The following is a 20,403-nucleotide window of genomic DNA, read 5'->3' as shown; positions in this document are numbered from 1 at the left end:
ATCGAATCCCATATCAGGCTCCCGGTGCATGGAGCCTGCTTCTCCCTCTGCCTGTGTCTCTGCCTCTCTCTCTCTCTGTGACTATCGTAAGTAAATAAATAAAAATTAAAAAAAAATATTAAAAAAAAAATATTCCTTACATGGAAGGGTTTACTTGTACAGAGGAAAGGAAGTGTGAGAGACCCCCACCCCTACCCCCCACAGCAGCCCAGTTCCTCTGGAACAGCAACCCCAGTGCAAGGATGCCAAGAGGAGCTCATGGAGGAAAGAATCGATCCGCTGTTGCCCCAACAATGTTACATAACAAACCACTCCACACACAGCATCTTAAAACGACCACCATTCCTTCACAGTGTGGTTCTACTTCTCGTGTTTCTCGTTCTCCTGGGACCAGCAATCTACCTGGGGCAGTCTTTTTATGGCAGAAGCAGAAATGCAAGAAGGACAAGCTTAACTACGCAGACATATTTCAAGCCTCTAATTGTGTAACACCTGCTAACAACCCATTGACCCATTGGCCAAAGCAAGTCACACGGCCAGGCCCCCGAGTTGAGCAGGGACATATCCATCTACTCGTAGCATAAGGAGCTTCAAGGTTACGTGGCAAAGAGCATGGATGCAGAGAAGAAGGAAGAACTGGAGCCAATGCAATCCATGCAGTCCTGCTTTTCGGGCTACAGGTCATCATAAAAGCAGACGACAGTGACTCCACTTTCTCTCTTCACATTTAAGCTCCATAAAATCAAAGACTTCACACTATCTCTAGAACCTAGAACAGAGTATGACGCATCACGGGTGCTAATCAATATTTGGTGAACAAATGAAGGCTTCTTGCTGCCTCCTCCTTACATTCTCACTTCCCAGGAGATGCCGTGCAATCAGACAGATGTGTTGCTATCAAATACCCTGCAGACTAAGGAGTTTAGACTTTTCCAGGAGGTAGGCCATGGGGAAGCATTGTATATTTTCAAGCAGAGGAGCCTTGTTCAAATCTGTGCTTCAGCAAGATGAACCTGTTATCAGTATTCCGAAAAAAAAAGTGAGAGGAAGCTGGCCGACCAACTGGGAGGCTATTTGCAAGAGCTCCGGTGAGAGACAAGAGGTCCTGAAGCAGAAAGCAGAGCTTGGGAAGGATGTGAGAAATCTTGTGGGGGTAGAATAAAGAGAAGAAGTCATTTTTCTTGGATGGCAAGAGAGAGGGAGGGAGGGAAAGAGGGAGGATTTGGAGCTGGGAGCCCAGGCCCCGGGGCAGATCGTCAATGGACAAGGAGCAGGCTTGTGGGCTGGAGCCAATTTGTTAGTTTGGAACTGGTTGGGTTTGAAGTGCTTCTGGAACACCCAGCTGGAGGTAGCTAGTAGACGCCAACAATTCAAAACTGGCCTTCAGAAGAGATTTCTCACTAATATCTTAAATTTTCATTTATATCAAACATCACATTTATAATAATACCCACTTAGGAAAACTCTCCTGAACCTGCTGGATAGTCCCACCCATTCGAGGTCAGGCAAGCAGCTTGTTGCAAGTTGTTTGGTTTTCCTAAGTCTTGGCATGGAGGAGAGAGGGATAAAGGACAACAGCAGGAAATCAGAGTCAGAGAGCCATAAGTGGCCACTGCCAGGCAGGAGCATTTTTCTTTCCCTAGAAGTTAAGACCTCCCCAAAGACAGCCCGGAACTTTCGTGCAATCAACAAATATTTGTTAGTCCCTTCTCTGTGCCAGGCACTGTGCTCAGGGCCAGAGACCCAGGGAGGAGTCAGGAAAAGTGCCTGCCCTCGAGGTGAAGGAAGAGGGTAGAGTGATCTAGGTAAGTGCAACCAAGTGCTATAGGATCTTGGATGGATGTTCAGTGGGGGTTCAAAACAGAGGCTGGTCAATTCTGGCCAGAGGGTGGAAGATAGTAACAGACACCAAAGGTTCAGGAAAGGTCCAGGTAGACAGGGATTGGACATTAATAAAGAACATTCCAGACGTAGTGCCCCAGCTTGAGCCAGGGCTTGTGGAGGAGGTGAGCCAGCAATGCTGCATTAGCATTTCTGAAGGGCTGGCATGGGGCAGGGTGGGGATGAGGGGGAGCAGGAAGGTGTGGAAGAGAGGGGTCAGGAGAGACGAAGGTGATGCAGGGCTCAGATTACACATGGCTTTGAACACCACATGAAGGAATTAGAAATGTAGCCAGGGCTTCCTATCCCTGAAACATTTTATGTGGGGATCCCAAAGGGCTGGCTCTCCCTTCCTTAGGAGAATGAGATAACCCATAATGAATCTGGTTGCTTATCTAAAAGTCAATGGAAATACTATAATCCCCACATGACACATTTATGATTAAAGGCTCACGAATCACGTGCATGGTGTGCTTAGTTTCAAAGTGCCGTCATGCACCTCACCTCATTTTAGTCCTTCAGGCACTAAAGAGGGCAGGTGTTAGGAACATCTGATTGACAGATGAGACATTTAGGCTTAGAAAGAGTCCCTAACAAATACTTCTCACAGTCATCATGAAAACCTCTTTAAAAAAAAAAACAAAGACCAGAGAGAGATTAGTGTGAGATATCTAATTGAGGGAGGGATGTGTCCTCTGTTCTCCAGAATGAGAAAAGTGTGTCTGGTGGCCAAATGACTTTCAGAAAATTGTGTTGGTTGGGCCAGTGGTTTCCAAATGCCCTTACGCTTGTGGACCAGCTGCATCACATTCACCCAGGAGTTTCTTAATAATACACATAATAGATTTTCACTTTCAGCAATTTTCAGATTTGGTAGGTCAGGAGTGAGGAACAGGGACTAATATCAAGAACAAGCTCCCCAAGCGATTCTGGTGCACAGACAGCTGGAAAATTGATCAATTGGCTTTTGATTTTGAGTAACTTGAGGCCCTGATGGTGAAGACAGGTCCCACAGGCCACCTGCCTTGGTTTCACTCAGGTGGCTTAATAATGGTGCAATTTCCAGAGGAGGATGGGGAAATGGGGTGACTGGGTGACGGGGACTAAGGAGGGCACTTGATGGGAGGAGTACTGGGTGTTCTACTATACGTTGGCAAATTGAATTTGAATAAAATATTTTATAAAAAATCATGATGCAGTTTCCTGGACCCAACCCAGAGTCAGAGTCTCCAGAGGTGGGGCCCTGGAATATATATTTTATTTTACTTTATTTTATTTATTTTGAGAGTGAGAGAAGTGTGGGAGCATGGAGCTGGGGGGAGGGGCGGGGAAAGCGGGGAGAGAGTATCTTAAGCAGGCTATATGCCCAGCACAGAGTCTGACGTGAGGCTCGATCTCACAACCCTGAGATCATGACCTGATCGAGAGTCAGACACTTAACTGACTGTGCCACCCGGGCACCCCTAGAATCTATATTTTAAATAAGCTCCCAAGACCTGCTTGTTCATTTACCTACAAATATCTCCTTAGGTCTTGCTATGTGACAGACACCATTCCACTTGGGTGTCATGGTGAATAAAACCCACAACATCCCTCTCCTAAAGATACTTGGATTTCAGCTCAGGTCTTCGAACACTGGGGTTTGACACCACCTGCCTTAAAATAACACAGTGTTGCTATAAGACTAAAAAGATAAGTAGAGATGATGGAAATCTCAAAGAAAAGCAGTTTGGAAATGGAAAGGATTTAAGGCGGAGTCCTCAGTAACAGGACTTCCTGTTCCTTCCAGTTATCCATTGCTGGTCACAAACCACTCCCATCACAGTGGCTGAAAACGACAATTTTTAATTTTTAAAAAATATCTCATGATACAATGTGTTGGCTGAGTGGTTCTTTTACTGGTCTTCTCTGGGTTCAGCTGAGACAAACCTGCATGGCTGTGCCTCTCTCCTCTTCATCCTGGGCTTCTAAACAGTGTGGTGGTCTCAGGGTTCCAAGAGGGCCAGTCCTCGTGCACAAGTGTCTGTTAAACATCTACTTGTGTCATGTTCACTGATGTCCCATTGGCCAAATCAAGTCACTTTGGCTAAGCCTCTGTGTGGGAGGGGACAACACAGGGGTGTGTACATCAGGAAGTCAGTTTGGTACAAGTCTTTTGTGTAATATTCAACCACAATTCCTCTGGCTGTCTCTTGATCTTAAGCTTTCTTTGTGTGTCTTCACATCTTTTCTGCTGTGTTTAAATTTCTAGGAGGGAATCCAACTGATCATGCTAAGTGTCTCCCTGGCTCATGGGCTTCCCAACCAATGGGGATTCTAGGACTCAGAAGAACTGCCAAGAGGCCTGGTATAAGGGAGTGAGGTGGCCATGGGGATCATAGGTACCATAGTTAAACCTCCCACAGAAGAGTCATGAAATTCCTGTGGTCAATGCTACAGTCACCTGGATATAAAAATACCTTCCCATATGATTATCTGAGAAAAAAGCTTTATGTTTGCTACTGGTCACATAGATTTTAAAAAATATTTCATTCTTATTTTTGAAGTGCTATACATATGTTGTAGAAGATTTGAAAAATATGAAGAAAATCACCAGTTGTTATAAACTGAACGTGTCCTGCCAAAATGTCTAGGTTGAAATCTAATCCCTAATGTGATGATATTTGGAGGTGGGGCCTTTGGCAGGTGATTAGGTCATGAACGTAGAGCCCGCATGATTGGGATCCGTGGCCTTATAAAAGAGACCCCAAAGAGTTCCCTCACCCCATTCTGTTGTGTGAGAACAAAGTGAGAAGAAGCTGTCTATAAACCTTGGAAGCACGTCCTCATCTGACACTGAATCTACCAATGCCTTGATCTTAAAATTCCCAGCCTCCAAAACTGTAAGAAATAAATGTTTGTTGTTTATAGGCCACCCAGTGTATGGTATTTTGTTGTAGCAGCCCGAACAAACTAAGATATAGGATAGATACATCATTATCTAGAAGTCATTACTCTTAATATTTTACTATACTTTCAGGATTTTTTACGTTCATAAATTTATTTATTTTTTTACAAAGTTATGCTATGAATACAGCTTTGTCTTACACTCTTTATCTAAACTATATCACAAGCATTTTCCCATTCAAGTCATTACAAACTCTTTGTAAAATAATTTTAAGAGTTATAGGGTAATCGGTGGGACACAGGGTTGCATATTCATTCAGTCCCTTATTTCATATTTTTAGCAATTATCAACAGTGCTAAAATAATCCATTTCTATTCATAAGGCTTTATCTGCATTTGGATTTTTCCTCTGAATAGATTGGGTCCATATTTTTTTTTCTTTGAATAGCATGGTTTTCAAGATCACTTCAGTGTTTCTTAATAAATAGCAAAAGAGATATTTTTCCTCCTGGATGGGATGGGTACTCTCCTCGGCTCCACACACCAAGGCTGGTTTGCAGAAGGGGTGTACTTCCTCTTGCTCTGCAGTCCTTGTCTCTCCTCATTTCCGTGTGGGCGCACAGGATAGCCAGGCTGGGTTGGCTTTTCAATGACTTCACCAGAACCAGAGACAGAGCTGTACATGTTCCCACGGTCACCTCTTTATCCAAACCATGGAAAACTGACTTTTTTTTTTTTTTTTTCATAACTGGCACAGGCTGTGTTTGGGTCAGGAACCCAACATTAACTACAAAGACTGACCTCAACCCAGGGAACTTGAGAAGAAACTAGATAACACTGTTGGGAAATTGTTCTCTCATGTGAATTGGCATTTGAAATATGCGCTAGTATTATGTACATTTTTTTTATGCCAATGAACCAAATGTAATGGAAAATAATATGCTGGCCTTAGGAAGTCAAGGGACTTGGACTGACAGAAACACATCAATAAAGCAATCCAATTTCAACTAATTTTCTCACTCTTCACACTCTTATTAGGTGCCAGATTCTATCTAGGTTCCCATCATAAAAAAAAAAAAAAAATGATGTGAGTTCACAGTTGGGGCAGCTGGCTTGCTCAACTGTATGTGATGTGTTAAGCGTAAATCTAGTGGGATCTAAATGCAGAAGGAGGGGCTCCTGAGTCGGCCTATGCAGTCAAAGAAAGCCTCCTCTTACTCAGATTGTAAATGACCGAGAGAGAAATGAAGACTGCCCTCAATCCTTTGGACCCTATAATGTAAGGATAAAATATTTTCATGGGTGCTGACAAAACCGGGGCAGCTTCCCAAGCTTGAGACTGATCATGATTCTAGATTACAGTGAAATTGAAACTGCAAGACATCAAGGAGTTTTTAGGCCCCCTCTATTCCCTGGTAATTTCTATGATGGATTTTATTCACCCTGTGGTTCCTGGTCCTACTGCCCAAAGATGAAGGTCATGGGCCCCAGAGCTGGTTTGGAATTAGCTCACGCAGCAACCCAGGTAGACAACAAAGGGGTGTGTCCTTGACCTGTAGACCTTCTGCCAGCACAAGGAGGTGACTCCCAAGTGTGGAGAGGCAGGGGCAATGTCCTAATTCCTTTGTTTTACGTAGAAATTGAGAGTGCACAAATTAATTATACTTTATTTGAGACACTACTGCTCATTTTTCTCCCTTAGCTTATCTTCTATATCTTCTTATATTCCCTGTGTGTCTACATCTGTCTGTATCTCTTTTCTGTCCATTGGCCACTTAATTATTAAGCTCGCAAGCAGAATTCCAGAAAGAACTCCAGAAGGATTTTAGATATGCCAGAACTTCTTGCTTATTGCAGAGAGGCAGGCAATTTTTGAGAAGAGACTCATGGCCCTTTGCATACCTTGCTCAGAAATAATAGTCACAGCCCACATGGCATCATGGCATCATGACATCATGACCCCATTGAGAAGATTTTCCAAGAGCCTTCCAAAAGGGGCATGTACATTAATAACTACATGGGAGTCAGCACACGATGAGAAACATGAAAGAACAGACCAAAACTGCAGGGGTGCAGGGATTAGACTGTTCATAACCACTGGGGTAACCTAGGAAGAGGTAGCTTGTCAGATAACTTCAAAAGAAGGGTAGGATTTCAACAGGCAGCGATGGTCAAATGATCTGTTTTAGGAGGTTGACATGAGTCGCCTTCATTCTTCAAGAGGAAGCAAGAAAGATTTGCCAGTGATTGGGCCGGATGACAAGGCTGGGCAAGGTGGTGGCATTGAAGACCAAACTAGGAGAAGCCCAAGGAGATAAAGAAATGGACAGAGAGTAATGTTTTCTGATATAATAGCTGGAGAACTTCACCCTGGATCAGAGAATTTGGGGTGAAGAAGAACAGTATCTGGGTAGGCCTTGGTGGCTGCCACATGAAGTCTGTCCCTGATCACTGCCCGGGTGTGTTGGCAGAAAATCATATGACTCTCAGTAACCGGGACGCTGTATGTGAGGATGGCTTGCCTTAGGAACTCTGATGTCCCTGGCCGAACACGGATTCCTTAAACTTCCCATGTGACTCGTGTTTATGGAGGCATCGCTGGACTATCTGTTTGGACTTCAATGCAGTGACTGTGTGTACCATGGAAAAAATGAGAGCAACATCCTAGCAGGACGCCGGGGCGCAGTTGAGGAAATCCTGTGGTGTGTCATCCACGCAACACTAGAAGGTCACCAGAGCACTGGGCAGGCTGAACAGTGCCCCCTGTTCTTGAAATGTCACCAGGGATTGGAAGCACAGTTTTCTTTGGGGGTCAGATCAGGTTTCTAGTGTCCCCGAGGATAGAATGGTCAGCCAAGCAAGAACAGATTTCAGATGATCGTCTTTCCATGCCTGTGACTTCCAGGCAAGGCGTGGGTAGCTACTCTGTCTTACTTCCCGGCCGTTTTCTTACCAGCTGTGTCAGGAAAGTATCATTCTTGACCTCGGGATCACTGAAGTGATTTTTCTTATTCCTTTATCCTCCTCCAAAGCGCTCTTTCTGTTCCATCCCTCAGCCACATGAATTGCCAGTAGGAGTAAGAGCCCGTGACCTATGGCTCTTTCGAGCAAGCTACACCGTGCTACGCCCTGCTGTTATTCATAGTTACGGCCTTGATTTGTCAAGTAACCTGGGCTTTGTATTTGGCCAGTAAAATTTAGAGGGACTCAAAATGTAAAAAAAACAATTTTTTAAAAACCATCATGCATGCATCATGATATATTTTTTTTCCCACAGAGAATGTACTTTTAAACAGGTTACACATCACATGGTGCATAATTCAGAAGGAACAAAAGGGTTTATGGCAAAAGGTAAACACTCATCCCTCCCCTGCCCCCACTTGTCCAATTCCTCTTCAGGAGGTAATGACCTTCTCAGTTTCAGTTTTGTGTGTACTCTACACACTCCAATGTGTTTATTTTAGTGTCTACTCCTCTCAGCAAACATCACCACCACTGTGACTATCACCATTACCACCTCCTCTCTAGTCACATGGTTCGCTTCCTCCTGGCCCCAGGAAAGCATGGTCAGGTGGATGGAGTCAGAGATCCAAGGTCAAGAGTAGAAGGCAGAAAGCCTGCCAGCTCTCTACTAGGGGTCCCTATTTGCCTGCAGGAGATGCCCTCTCTCTACCTCCTGTCCCCTCTCTTTCTACCCCTTTAAATGGTTAAGAAGCTGAGCCTGTGGTCCTTTGCCCCATCCATCTAAGTAAGCATCAGTGATTTCTACAGGACCACGGTCATCTTTTGGTAAAATTTCCCATCCTCTTAGTTTATCAGACTAGGTTCTTAGTGTGGAGGCTACAGGACAGAGATTATAAAACTTCAGTGTACAAAAGATTTATTTTTTTTAAAGATTTTATTTGTTTATTTGAGAAAGAGAGAGCACACACGTGTGTGCACACACGAGTGGGAGGAAGGGCAAAGGGAGAGGGAAAAGCAGATTCCCCACTTCAGCAGGGAGAGGGCTCCATCCCAGGACCCTGGGATCATGACCCGAGCTGAAGGCAGACACTTAAACGACTGAGCCACCCAGGCACCCCTTTATAGTTAATTACAAAATGCAGGTTCTTGGAGTCCACAAGCAGAATCAGAAGCTCTGAGCTGAGGCCAGAAGTCTGCTTTTACACACGACTCCATCTCTCAAGGTGATCATGATGTGTGGTTCTGGATCAAAGTTTAAAAAATGCTGCCTTCAGTATTTCCCAGACTCTACTCCTTAGAATCTTCTATTAGGGTATTCCTTGAATCTTTCCCTTAAGGTTGCTGATTTTTCGAAGCCATGACCTCTGTATGACTATTCCATATTCCCTGGGTATTTTTTTCTCTCTCCTTCTATTGTTGGACATTTGAACCTTAAAGGTGTGGTTGGGAGACTTGACAAACCCATTCTCCCCAGCTTTTGTAAGATGACACCACCCACTGCTTAACCACCAACAGCCACAGTTCAGGATACCAACTCTCATTCCCCACATTTGTCATCATTTCTCTTTGTCTCTAAAGCTACAACCTTCTGCTGCCATTTCCAGAGCAGGTTTCCGAAATCCCTAGACTTACCTTTCCATTTCTTGTGTAGCAGCAAATCTATATGGTGGTCCATGGGCCTACTATTTTAAAAGATTTTTAAAATATTTATTCATAAGAGACACAGAGAGAGACATAGAGACAGAGGGAGAAGCAGGCTCCCCATGGCAAGCCCGATACAAGACTCAATTCCCAGGACCTTGGGATCACGACGCGAGCCAAAGGCAGATGCTCAACCACTAAGCCACCCAGGCATCCCACCACTGAGCCACCCGGGCAGTCCCCGTGGACCTATAATGGTCCTTCCAGTCCTCTGGTACATCCACAGTGTGTGCACCAGGAAATTATTTTTCCAACTCAGGTGTGTGTATCCCTAAGCGTTCACTCAAGTGTTCTTGAAGGCCCAAGATCCCTCTGAGATAACTGGTTACATTATTTTTGCATTTACATGATAATATTAAAAATGTATGCATACTCGGGATCATATGGCTGACTCTCTTATAACAGAGGCCTGCTACATCGAGCCCTGCATTGGGCTCCTTGCAGGGAGCCTGCTTCTCCCTCTGCCTGTGTCTCTGCCTCTCTCTCTGTCTCTCATGAGTAAATAAAGAAAACCTTAAAATAAAATAAAATTGCAACTCCCCAATCACCTCACGTCGAGTACCCTTTCTATGAGCCTTACCCTCGGTCTCTTAACATACAACACAATTCACCGGTTTATCATGCTTGTTGTTCATTGTCTGGCTTGCTTGTAGAGCATGAGAGCAGAAATTGTTGTTTCTTTTGTTCACTTATGTCTCCCAAGCACTTAGAGCAGTGCCCGACACACAGTAGGTGCTTCATAAACATGTGATGAATGGGGCAGCCCCAATGGCCCAGTGGTTTAGCGCCGCCTTCAGCCCAGGGTGTGATCCTGGAGACCCAGGATCAAGTCCCACACTGGGCTCCGGGCATGGAGCCTGCTTCTCCCTCTGCCTGTGTCTCAGCCTCCTCTGTCTCTCATGAATAAATTTTTTTTAAAAATGTGATGAATGAATCCACAACGCTGCTCTTGTACCCAAGCCAAGTTCGTTCATCAAAGGACAATGGACAAGACTCCTTTGGTGGTGGTAATTTGCAATGGAAAGACACTTTTCAATGGATCCCACTTTAGGCTAACAATTTGTGTTTCTCAAAGGGACATCCACAAAGTCCCAGAGTCCCAAGAACACAGGCTGAGGGGATGAACTGGGTCCCGAGTCAGACGAACACCCCTCCACAGGCTCCTGACTAGGCCACTGACCGACCACTCCTTCCTCTCCCTCCCTCCTGGGCCTGGAGCAGACATTCTGTCAACTGCCAGTGCCGGTCAGGGCAGGGTGGCCTGCCCTCTCCGTGAAAGGAACCTCTCAGGTGTCTGTACAATTCCACAGTAGCTGTTTCCCCTCTCTCCGCCATTTTGTTTGGCTTGCCAGCTTTTAAAGCTTGTTTCGCTTTTCCTGATAATGAAAGAAACTTACCGTAAAATAAGATTTAGGGACATAGCAAAGAAATAGATGCCCAAAGACCTGAGGTTCTCCTATAAAAGCTCCCTTCCATACCTTGTTTCTCTGCTTGTAAATGCAACGCTCAGATAGAGTCACCATTAGTATTTTGGTGCAGTTCTTTCCAGTCTTTTTTCTATGTGCATGGATTAAGTTGAAATATAGGAAGTTGCCAATGTTCAACCGTTATTGACCTACAAAATGGCCGTTTTATGTGGTTTGACTTGGTAATTCAGCGCGGAGGCCATACTATTTATATAATTTTACATTGTATTCTTTTCGCTTGTCATTAACAGCACCACTTGCCCATGTATTTGGCGATGCTTAGGCCCTTCATGAGCTTGCATTAACAACACAAATAATTGATGAGCATTAGCATCTCAGCTGGGAGCCCTGCCCTGTAAATCATTGAAACTGTCTATGTGGTGCCCAGACTTCCTGAGTTTGATGTGAATGACAATCCTCAGTGATTCTTCCAGGAAATCCTTCCTATAAATGCCCCCAGCCAATTGCCTGTGTGCAGTGCTTGGCACCAGATTTTCTGTCCAAACGGCAGCTTCTGGGAATATGCTAGTAACCGTGTCCAGTTGCACATCTTGCATTCCTCTTGTACGAACCTGGCCCATTACGAGTGATGCCTACTGGCTTCGTGGCACACCTTCTTTTCCAATGAAATGACCCATTGGCTTTCTGTGTTTCTTGTTGTTTAGGGATTTCTGGGCCAGGAACAGTCAACCAGCATTACTAAAAGAGAGAGCTGGGGTGTTTTGTTTTGTTTTTGTTTATCAGCAGTAGGAGGAGGGCTGCTCTTAGGGCTCTGGCTTTCTCTTGGCAAACATCGTCAGGACTATCAGCCCTGTATCTTTTCATCACAGTAAAGTTCTGAGGAGTCCGTGGGCCAGGTAGTTCCATTATGCTGTGATTTTGACTCCCAAATGATTACCCAGGGAAAAATAATCTATGTCTGGACTGGCCTCATGATCTGGGACTTGGGATGGCCTTAGTCCCGACAAGGCCTCTATTTGCTCTCAATATGGCTGGGTTCAACTACACACACTAAGAAAATTATGTGTCCATCCAAAAGCTTCATTTCCATAAAGTTTGGGAGCTTATGATATAAGATCAACTGTCATTGCTGATAAAATAACGTCATGTCACTCTAGGTGCAACAGCTGAAAAGGATGGACTTTAACATTTTGGCTCCAACAATAAAATAGTAACAGGAAGCCAGAACATTTAAAGGCAATCTGCAGCCTACAAGCACATCAAAGGTAGAAAAAATAAGGCAAAAAGACACAAAATGAAGGATATGTGGTTTCTCTTCTGATCAACACATTGTAAGCTACTACACAGGCAGGCAGTGTTGTAAACCCTAACACCCTGGCTTTGAGGTCAGACCAACTGTGTTCGGTCCTAACCTTGTCTCTTACTAGTTGTGAATGGCTCCTAGATTGTTTCCTCTTCTATAAAACTGAGCTAGAAACACCCATCCTGGAGAGTGACTATGAGGATTAAAGACACATTATGTGTAAAATGTCAAGCGTACTTGAGCCTGATAATAGTAACTATTGTTTTATTATGATTAGACTTTCCCAAAACTTCACAAATTTGTAATTTGGTCTTTTGCTGTTTATTACTGCAAACACAACACTGTGACAATAATAAACTTGTGTTTTTCGTGTTTTTTTAGCAATAAACTCAAAGAAACCAACCACACTCCTTCCCCCCCTCCCATTAAATTATTGACATTTTCCCGTATTTCCTTCCAGTCTGGGTGAATGTGCAGACATAATCTTTATGCAGTGTATTTGTGTTTTCAGCTTTTCCCTCCCTCTGAACATTGTACTTTAAGTTTCCCCCTGCTGCAGTATGGTCTACTAGCTTAGTCTAAACTAGTTAGTATTTCAACGAATATACCATAACCTAACCATTCTGCTGATTTCGGACGTTCATTAGTTTCCAGTTCGCGGAATATTCTTTCCTTTTGTTCCTGCTTCTGTTTATGGTGATCGAAACGCGCAATTTTACAAAGATCTAGGGCTCTTTCCCTTACGTGTGCAGATATGTTTTCTCTTGAATATAAGAACACTGTTTAAGCTCATGACTGTTGAACGTGGGGAAAGAAAAGGTAGTTACTGCCTCAGCCGTCAGGGAAGGCAAACTGAGACAACTCCAAGAATCCACATGTCGGTGAACTTAACGTTTCCTTGCAAGCACTTGGCAAGCTAGTAGCAGATGACACACTGAGGTAGGCGCTCAGGACATGGATCTTTTTAAATTTTTATTTATTTATTTATTTATTTATTTATTTATTTATTTATTTATTTATTTATTTATTTAACATATTTTATTTATTTATTCATAGAGACACAGAGAGAAAGAGGCAGAGACACAGGCAGAGGGAGAAGCAGGCTCCATGCAGGGAGCCTGATGTGGGACTCGATCCGGGTCTCCAGGATGACACTCCAATCCGCAGGCGGCACTAAATTGCTGAGCCACCAGGGCTGCCCCATGGATCTTTTTTAAAATTTATTTTTTAAGATTTTATTTATTTATTTATTCATGAGAGACACAAGCAGAGGGAGAAGCAGGCTCCACGCAGGGAGCCCGACGTGGGACTCGATCCCAGCACTTCAGGATCAGGCCCTGGGCCTAAGGCAGGTGCCCAACCGCTGAGCCACTCAGGTGTTCCAGGACATGGATCTTTAAAGTTGGATTAAACACGTTCACTTTTTTTTTTTTTATCCCGTTCAGCCCCCACATTCCGCCCAGATCCAAGTGATAGGTATTCGAGTTATTGGAAGCACAGAGGGGATAAGGGGCTTGGCCCAGATCACACAGCGCAGAGGGCAGGGAATAATGCCTTTTGGAGACTCTGAATTCCCAGGTTTCCTATTGCGCTTTGGGGGGGGGCGCCCCCAGGCCCTCCGGGAGGCATCGACAACCAAGGAGGTGCGGGCTGGGCTCTGCGGGGGCGCCCCCGGGAGACCCCTCCTCGCCTCCCCGGGCTCCGAGCATGCCCAGTGAACCCCCGTCCGGCTCCACGGGCGGGGCGGGCGCGGCGGCTCCAGGGTTTGCGAGCCACCGGAGGGCGGGGCAGGGCCGGGGCAGGGCCGGGGCGGGTCCTGTTCCTGGGACTCCGCGCCCGGGTCGGAATTCCCCCCGACGCGCCCGCTGCGGTGGCGCTCCCGGGACCAGGACCCAAGGAGGTGCCAGGGGCTGCCGGCGGCCACCGAGTGGCCCCGGGGCAGACCGGCCCCCAGGACCGCGGGCACCCCGGTCGGGACCGCGCGGCCCCAGACCCCAGGCCATCCCCCCATTCACTCATTCACTCCACAAACAATGTTTGAGCGCTTACTGTGTGCCACGTGCCGCCGGACGGGAGCTGGGACACCGCAGGTAAGACCGGCAGGGCCGCGCAGCTGCAGCGGGTCCCTAAGTGAAGACACAGAAGTCAGCGCAGGAGAGGGACCGTCACCTCGCCGACCTCACCTCCTACTCGGTCCTCCTTGCCAAAGCCCTAAGGTGTCGCCCCTTAGTGTCCGCACCAGGTGTCCCCTGAGCGGGGCTGCAACGTCACCTTCTCAAGGTCACTCCCACAGGCTGATGAGACCACCTCTTTGAGAACCGTGTCCCCTAGACCATCACCTCCTTACCCTGTTCTTTTTCCCTTTTGGGGACTCCCCCCACCCTCTAATATCCCCGCACAGCTTGCGGGTTTACCCGTTGATTGGTGCCTGCCTGTCTTTCCCCCAAACTCCACCTGGGGACAGGATCTTTGCCTCTTTGTTTACCGGCGTGAAGAAGCGGGAGTAAGGTGATCAATAATTCTTCGATGAATGGCTCCGTGGATGATGATCAACGTGAAGGAAATGAAATGAGGGCATGGAGAGTGTCCAGGAACAGGGTGTTGATTTAGCAAAGGTGCTCGGGCCAGGCCTCTCGGATAAGGAGGACACAGGTACGAGGAGAAGGTGCCAGCCGCGTACAAGGCCGGGCAAAGAAGTCCCACACAGCGGGAGGGGGACAGGCATGTGCAAATGTCCTGAGAGTCTGGGGGACCGAAAGGTGCCCGTGGGGCTGTAGGAAGGCCGGGGTCAGAGGAGCTGTCAGAGGGCAGCAGCGCCCAGACTGGGGCGGGGAGAGGGGAGGGGGGTGGCAGGTACCGAGAAATTCTGGAAAGAAGGTTCAAGCCGGTGAGCTCGCTGGAGGAGCGGGAGGAGCCCGGACTGCGAGTCCTCCTGTCAGATGCGCTGAGCGCCGTCTGCGCGACCTCCCTAAGCACAGACCCACGGCGGGCCGGGCGCACAGTAGGTCCCCGGGAAATGGTCAGGGAGCGGACGCCGCGGGCCTGCGCCGGGGCCCGGGGGCGCGGGGCGGCGCGTCGGGGCGCGCCAGGCCGGGGCGGAGCAGGGGCGCCCCGCGGGGCGGCGCGGGCGCCCGCCCCCTGCCCCCCGCCCCCCGCCCCGCGCGCGGGCCCGTCGCGGCCAGCCCGGCCGGCGGGAGCCGCCCGCGGGCGGCACTGGGCATGCTCAGACGGCGGCCAGGTCGCGGCGCGAGCGAGCTTCCGCGCCGCCCGCTCGCGCGACCTACCTGGGCGCCCCGCGCCCCCGGATGCTGCAGGTACGGGCGGGCGCGACCCCGGCGGCCCCGGGCAGGGCGCGCGGCTCCCCGGGGCTGGGGCGCGCTCCGAGCCGCCCCGCCCCCACCCGGCCCCGCGAGCGCGGCAGGCGGGCGGGCGGGCGGGCAGGGGGCGCCGCGCCCCGGGGTCCCGGGGCCACGTCGGGGCGGGGGGGCCCGGGCCGCGCTCACCTGGCGGGGCGGCGGCGGCGGCGGCGGCGGGAGGGAGCCCGCGGGGCGGGGTGGGGCTCGGTCCCGGGCGGGACGCGGCGGCGGCGGCGGGGCGTGGGCGTGCGCTCCGACCCGGGCAGGGGCGGACCGGGCCGGCGACCCGGGAGGGCCCCCGCCGCCCCAGCCCCAGCCCCAGCCCCAGCCCCAGCCCCCGGCGCCGGGGGGCGCGCGGCCCCGCGGGGAGCCAGCCGGGCGCGGCGGCCAGACCTTCCCGGCTCCCGGGGCGAATCCGCCTCTCGGCTTTCAAAGATGGCATTTCCTGGGCCTGGCACGAACTCCAGCGCCGATAAATCCTCCCCGTTCCGCGGGCGAAAGGGAATGATTTATCAGGTACCTGCGGTGAGACAGCTGCAGTGGGGGAGTGCACGGGAGATGGGCCAGCCCCCCATCCTCCCCTCCCCCCACCCCCACCCCAAGAAATTCCCATTTTCAGCGACCTGAACTTACTGAGAAGTTGCGGGTGCCTTAAAAATTCATGGGAAGTTGAGACAACTTGACACCTGGGGTTTCCGAGCCGGTGGAAAGAGCTTGTGACTCGGAAACTGGAGACCTCCGTTCAAGTTGGGCTCCCCCAGGCCAGCTGGTGACCTTGGGCGACTTGTTTAACCTCTCTGATCTTCCATTTCCTCCCCTGCTAACAGCCGGTAATAATGCCCACCTCACTCGGTGGTTGGGTGGATTAAGTGGGATAAATTATGTGGAGGTGTTTGGCACCGTGCCCAGCACAAAGCAAGGGAGCAGTTGGCGTGATGTGAATTTAATTCGTTTAGAGACCCTCGTGGCTCCCATTTGACCAGGAAATTAGAATGACGAAAGCATCTTCAGGGCCTGGTGGCAGAGTGACAGACCCTGTCTGGTGCCCTGGAGAACTGCAGAAGTCAAGGGCTTCGGAAAAACAATTTAGCCGAATTGTAGTCGGAGAGCATCTTAGTTAAAAGCAGTTTTATACATTCAGAAACTCCAGAAGTTGGCAGTTCAGCTTTACTTACAAAAGAGCTGTTTTGCAAGATGATCCATCTTGCGAATGTTTAAAGAGATGATGCGAGGCGAGGAAGAACAGCCTGGTTAGGAGGATTTCTGTTCTAAAAAGCTCTCCTACCCAACTTTCCCTATTATTTAGATCGAGGTTTCTTAACCTCAGCACTGTTAACATTTGGGGTTGGATAATTTTTTTTTTCTTTTTTGTGGGGCCTGTCCAATGCATTGCAACATGTTTAGCAGCATCCCTGGTCTTAGCCGGTAGATTCCAGTAGCAATCCTTCTCCCTCAATGGTGCCAACCAAAAATGTCTCCAGCCGTGGCCAAGTGTCTCCTGGAGGAGGGCAAAATATCTCCTCTCCCCCTTTAGAACCACCCTGCTGTCGTTGGCCTACCTGAGTTGTTCGAGAATTTTATCTTATGTTTGTTTAACTCGCCTTTTATAGCTTCATAGAACTGTACAGGGTGCATCCACATGCATCACCTCAATTTGTACAACTGCCCCATGAGGCCAGGTGTTATTCCCATTTTACAGATGAGGCAATTGAGGTCTTAAACAGCCATCACAGGGTATTGGCCTAGGTGGGATATAACTCAGGTCTTCTGCTTCTATGGGCAGGTCTTTTTCTTCTGCATCAAGCGGCTCTTTATTGTATGGAGACTTGCAAATAGATGACTTTCCTGGCGATTAAATCAACATGTAAAGGAGACTGGAAGCTGGAAACCTTCCTGAGATTGACTAGTTGAAAATTAACAACGGTAAGCTATTATCTGACAGAGAGTAGGCTGTTCTAGTTAAATATTCTAGTTTATAGTGAGCTCCCATAAATCCCACATACACTTAATGGAATACCAATTTGCAGAGAATTAGAGTAGAATAAAACATGCCTAATACTCTGTATTGATCCTGAATTGTCTCTGGTGATTTGCCATCTCCTAAAACGGACTCTTATATGTAAATTAGGCATTAGCTGAGGAATGTAAAAGGTCAAGTTACTGAAGGCATTTTTCTGAGTGGCATTCCGTTCAAGCAAGCATTTATTGAGCTGCTTCTGTATATTAGATGCAGTCCTGGGTGGGGATGCTGAGTAGGCCAGTGGACCCCAGCAAACTCAGGGTACTTGGAAGAAATTCCCTGCAAGGAGAGGGCAGGTCCTCGGGGACATCTGGGAGCAGGAGAAAGAACCCAACTTAACACAGTCAAATTCAGGAAAACTCACGGCTTCACCATTCCTGTTTTAAAAGTCTTCTCTCACATTTTTTCATAGAGAAGAATTCTGGTAGCTTTCAACCTCAGTCAAGTGGCAGGAACTTGGTCAGAGGCAAATCTTATCCCTGAAAGAGGTTGGGCTTCCCAGCTGGTAACTGGCCTCCGGGGATTGGGACTAACTTCCTTGACTGTTGACCGTGAATTGGGAAGGTTCACGTACATTGTTCAGTTTTAGTGCTGTTCTCTCCCACTTTTGCAGTTGAGAAAACTAAGTTTAGCAAAGGCAGCCTGGGGCCAGGAGCAAGAGGGACCAACTGTGACCTTCTGAACCTTGGGTCCAGGCACAGAAGGAATTGTGTTTTCCAGGATGCACGGAACCCACCAGCTTTGGGGATTTGAGGGACCGGGAAGGCCTGGCCCCCTACCTCCCTGCTGAGCCCTCAGGGTTCGTGGTACGATGGAAGGGAACCTGTGCTATGGAAGGGAACCTGTGCGTGTGACTGTAATCCCAGTGCTCAGCTTCCTTATGCCAGACAGCAGTGGTTCCTGGAAAGCGGGGCCAGTCCCTCTTCATCTGTTCCCAGGTCTGTTGCAGGGGCTGGAATGCCTAAGGCAGTCGGCACTTGCCCTGGCCTTGACTTGCGCTGGTGGAGGCAGGGCAGCCTGCTGATGTTTCCCAAGCTTGGGCTCTTCTTACCGGCTCTCTTAGAGGCAGGCCAGGATCTGGTCAGTGTCGACGCTGCTCGGGTCTCACAGGTGTCTCCTTTCATCCACCTGAAGAGGGATGAAAGGGAATGCTTTGGTAGGCCCCTGGCTAAAATCTGATCTAGTCATGGGCTCCAAGACCTAGAGATCTTGCATCTACATAGCTTCTGGTTGTGTGTCCACCTGAAGCTACTTGCTGCCTCCGGGGTAAAGGCCAGCGGACAGCACAGATTTCACAGCAAATTCAGACACCTGTTGAGTTGTGCGTCAGGCCCTAGGGTTACCGAGAGGAAAGTCAGACCCTTATCTTGGAAGGACAAGTGGTAGAATTGGGAAGACAATGACAGGCCTGCGCACACGTGCTCTGTCTAGTTGTGTGTCTCACAATTACTTTAAAAGGAGATAAAGCCAGATGCCGGAGAGGCCAGTGGAGGCGGCCATTCATTCTGATGGAAATCAAGGAACACCATAAGGAGTAGTTGGCATTTGAATTCAGCCTTGAAGGTAGAAAAAGATAGTGGGGGGGGAGGGGGTGAGCAGAACATCAGGTGCTAAGGCCCCGAGACACAGAGACCTTGTGTATTTCAGAAGTGATGACTTCCCCAGGTCCTGCATCCTGACCTTGGCAAATGCAGGCCCTACCTCCCATAGTCAGGGTGCCAACCCCCACCCTGTGTCTGGAAGGGGCCCCAGCCTCACTCAACCCAGGGGTAAGGGCCCATTCTCCTTATTCTCCCAGAAGTGATGCCTGTGGGTTCTTTGAGGCATGAGCACTTTCCGCCCAGGATGCCTTTGGTTTTCATTATGAAACACTGTTATGGCACTTACTGGCTGCCAGGTGCTGTTCTGAATGTTTTCTAAATATTAACTCATTCATTTAAACCTTGGAACAACCCTCCGGCTGTGCTTCCTACCTGGGTACCGGCAGCTTGCTGGGTGGGTGGGGGCAGAGCTCATCTGACCAGTCCCTCTGGGGTGGGGGGGGGGTGCTCTGATCATGGTATGGCTTCTCCTGGCTGCGGTTTATACCAGTGTGCCGGGAAACAGCCCAGCCGAGTCTGAGCTGGGATGGAGTACTGGCTGCCACGACTCCGTTTCCATCGGGGGGCCAGCAGGACTCCACCGGCTATATTTTCTGAACGGAAGACTAGGATCTGTAGTCTGAAAAAGAATGTTTGTGCTGCTTCTTCATGTAAGAGGAGGCCTGGGAGGTGTTGTTTGGATACTGAGAGAGTGGAATTTTTGAAACCTTTTGATGCTTTCTGTGGAAAGTTAGGACAGAGGATTTGACGTTGGGATAGTCCTGGAAAATTCAGGTCCCATGATTTACTGTCAGGATATACAAGCTTTTAGTAAATATTTAAGCGATGTGTAGTTTGGAGTGGATTTTCTGTACTGAGCCCCTTGGTGCCTCAAAAGGGAATAAATAGTACTATCTAGTCCCAGAATCTTGTTCATTCCCACCAGCCCTACCTTGCCGGTAGGGTGAAAAAAACGAGGCTCAGAGAGATGGAGTGACCACCCAAAGGGCTTGTTACTCATAAGCAGGAGAGCCAAGATGTGAACCCAAGTTTTTTTCCTGAACAAATCATTTAACTGTAAAATGAGGATAATAATGGAACCTATTTCCTTTAAATGGTCTATTTTAAAGGAGTTACTGAATGAAAACCCACTATGACAGAACTTGGCACAGGAAAGGGTCCCCTCCCTTTGTGGTTGGGCCTCTGACCCTCCAGACAAATGGTATGTTCAGTGTTCGGTGCCAAGAGTCACTGTGGGTGAGTAATGGTCCACTCCTAGGCCAGG

The 20,403-nt window shown here is 48.4% G+C and overlaps 1 protein-coding gene and 1 long non-coding RNA gene across 7 annotated transcripts in view; one reads left to right on the top strand and one right to left on the bottom strand.

Annotated features, from left to right (window-relative positions):
* PTPN3 (protein tyrosine phosphatase non-receptor type 3) overlaps positions 1–20,403 on the top strand; it is a 143,685-nt gene that overhangs the window by 20,525 nt on the left and 102,757 nt on the right. Inside the window, exons 1-2 of one of the 6 annotated variants that reach the window (XM_038553062.1) lie at positions 14,045–14,252; positions 17,302–17,441. The exons of 2 other annotated variants lie outside the window; for them this stretch is intronic. The gene's annotated coding sequence lies outside the window, so the exon portion shown is untranslated. Of the gene's footprint in view, positions 1–14,044; positions 14,253–15,353; positions 15,477–17,301; positions 17,442–20,403 lie in introns of those variants that run through there. 3 more of the 6 variants (XM_038553061.1, XM_038553063.1, XM_038553064.1) reach the window with 3 other exon arrangements.
* Positions 13,505–15,221, bottom strand: LOC119876822. Its single transcript, XR_005367144.1, has 4 exons — positions 15,020–15,221; positions 14,648–14,933; positions 14,212–14,288; positions 13,505–13,556 (listed from the first exon to the last, which is right to left on the bottom strand). It is a non-coding gene; the product is annotated as an uncharacterized LOC119876822 (long non-coding RNA).

The sequence above is a fragment of the Canis lupus genome, chromosome 11 (assembly GCF_011100685.1).
Source record: "Canis lupus familiaris isolate Mischka breed German Shepherd chromosome 11, alternate assembly UU_Cfam_GSD_1.0, whole genome shotgun sequence".
Classification (NCBI taxonomy): Eukaryota; Metazoa; Chordata; class Mammalia; order Carnivora; family Canidae; genus Canis; species Canis lupus.
This window is presented reverse-complemented; position numbering and strand designations above follow the sequence as displayed.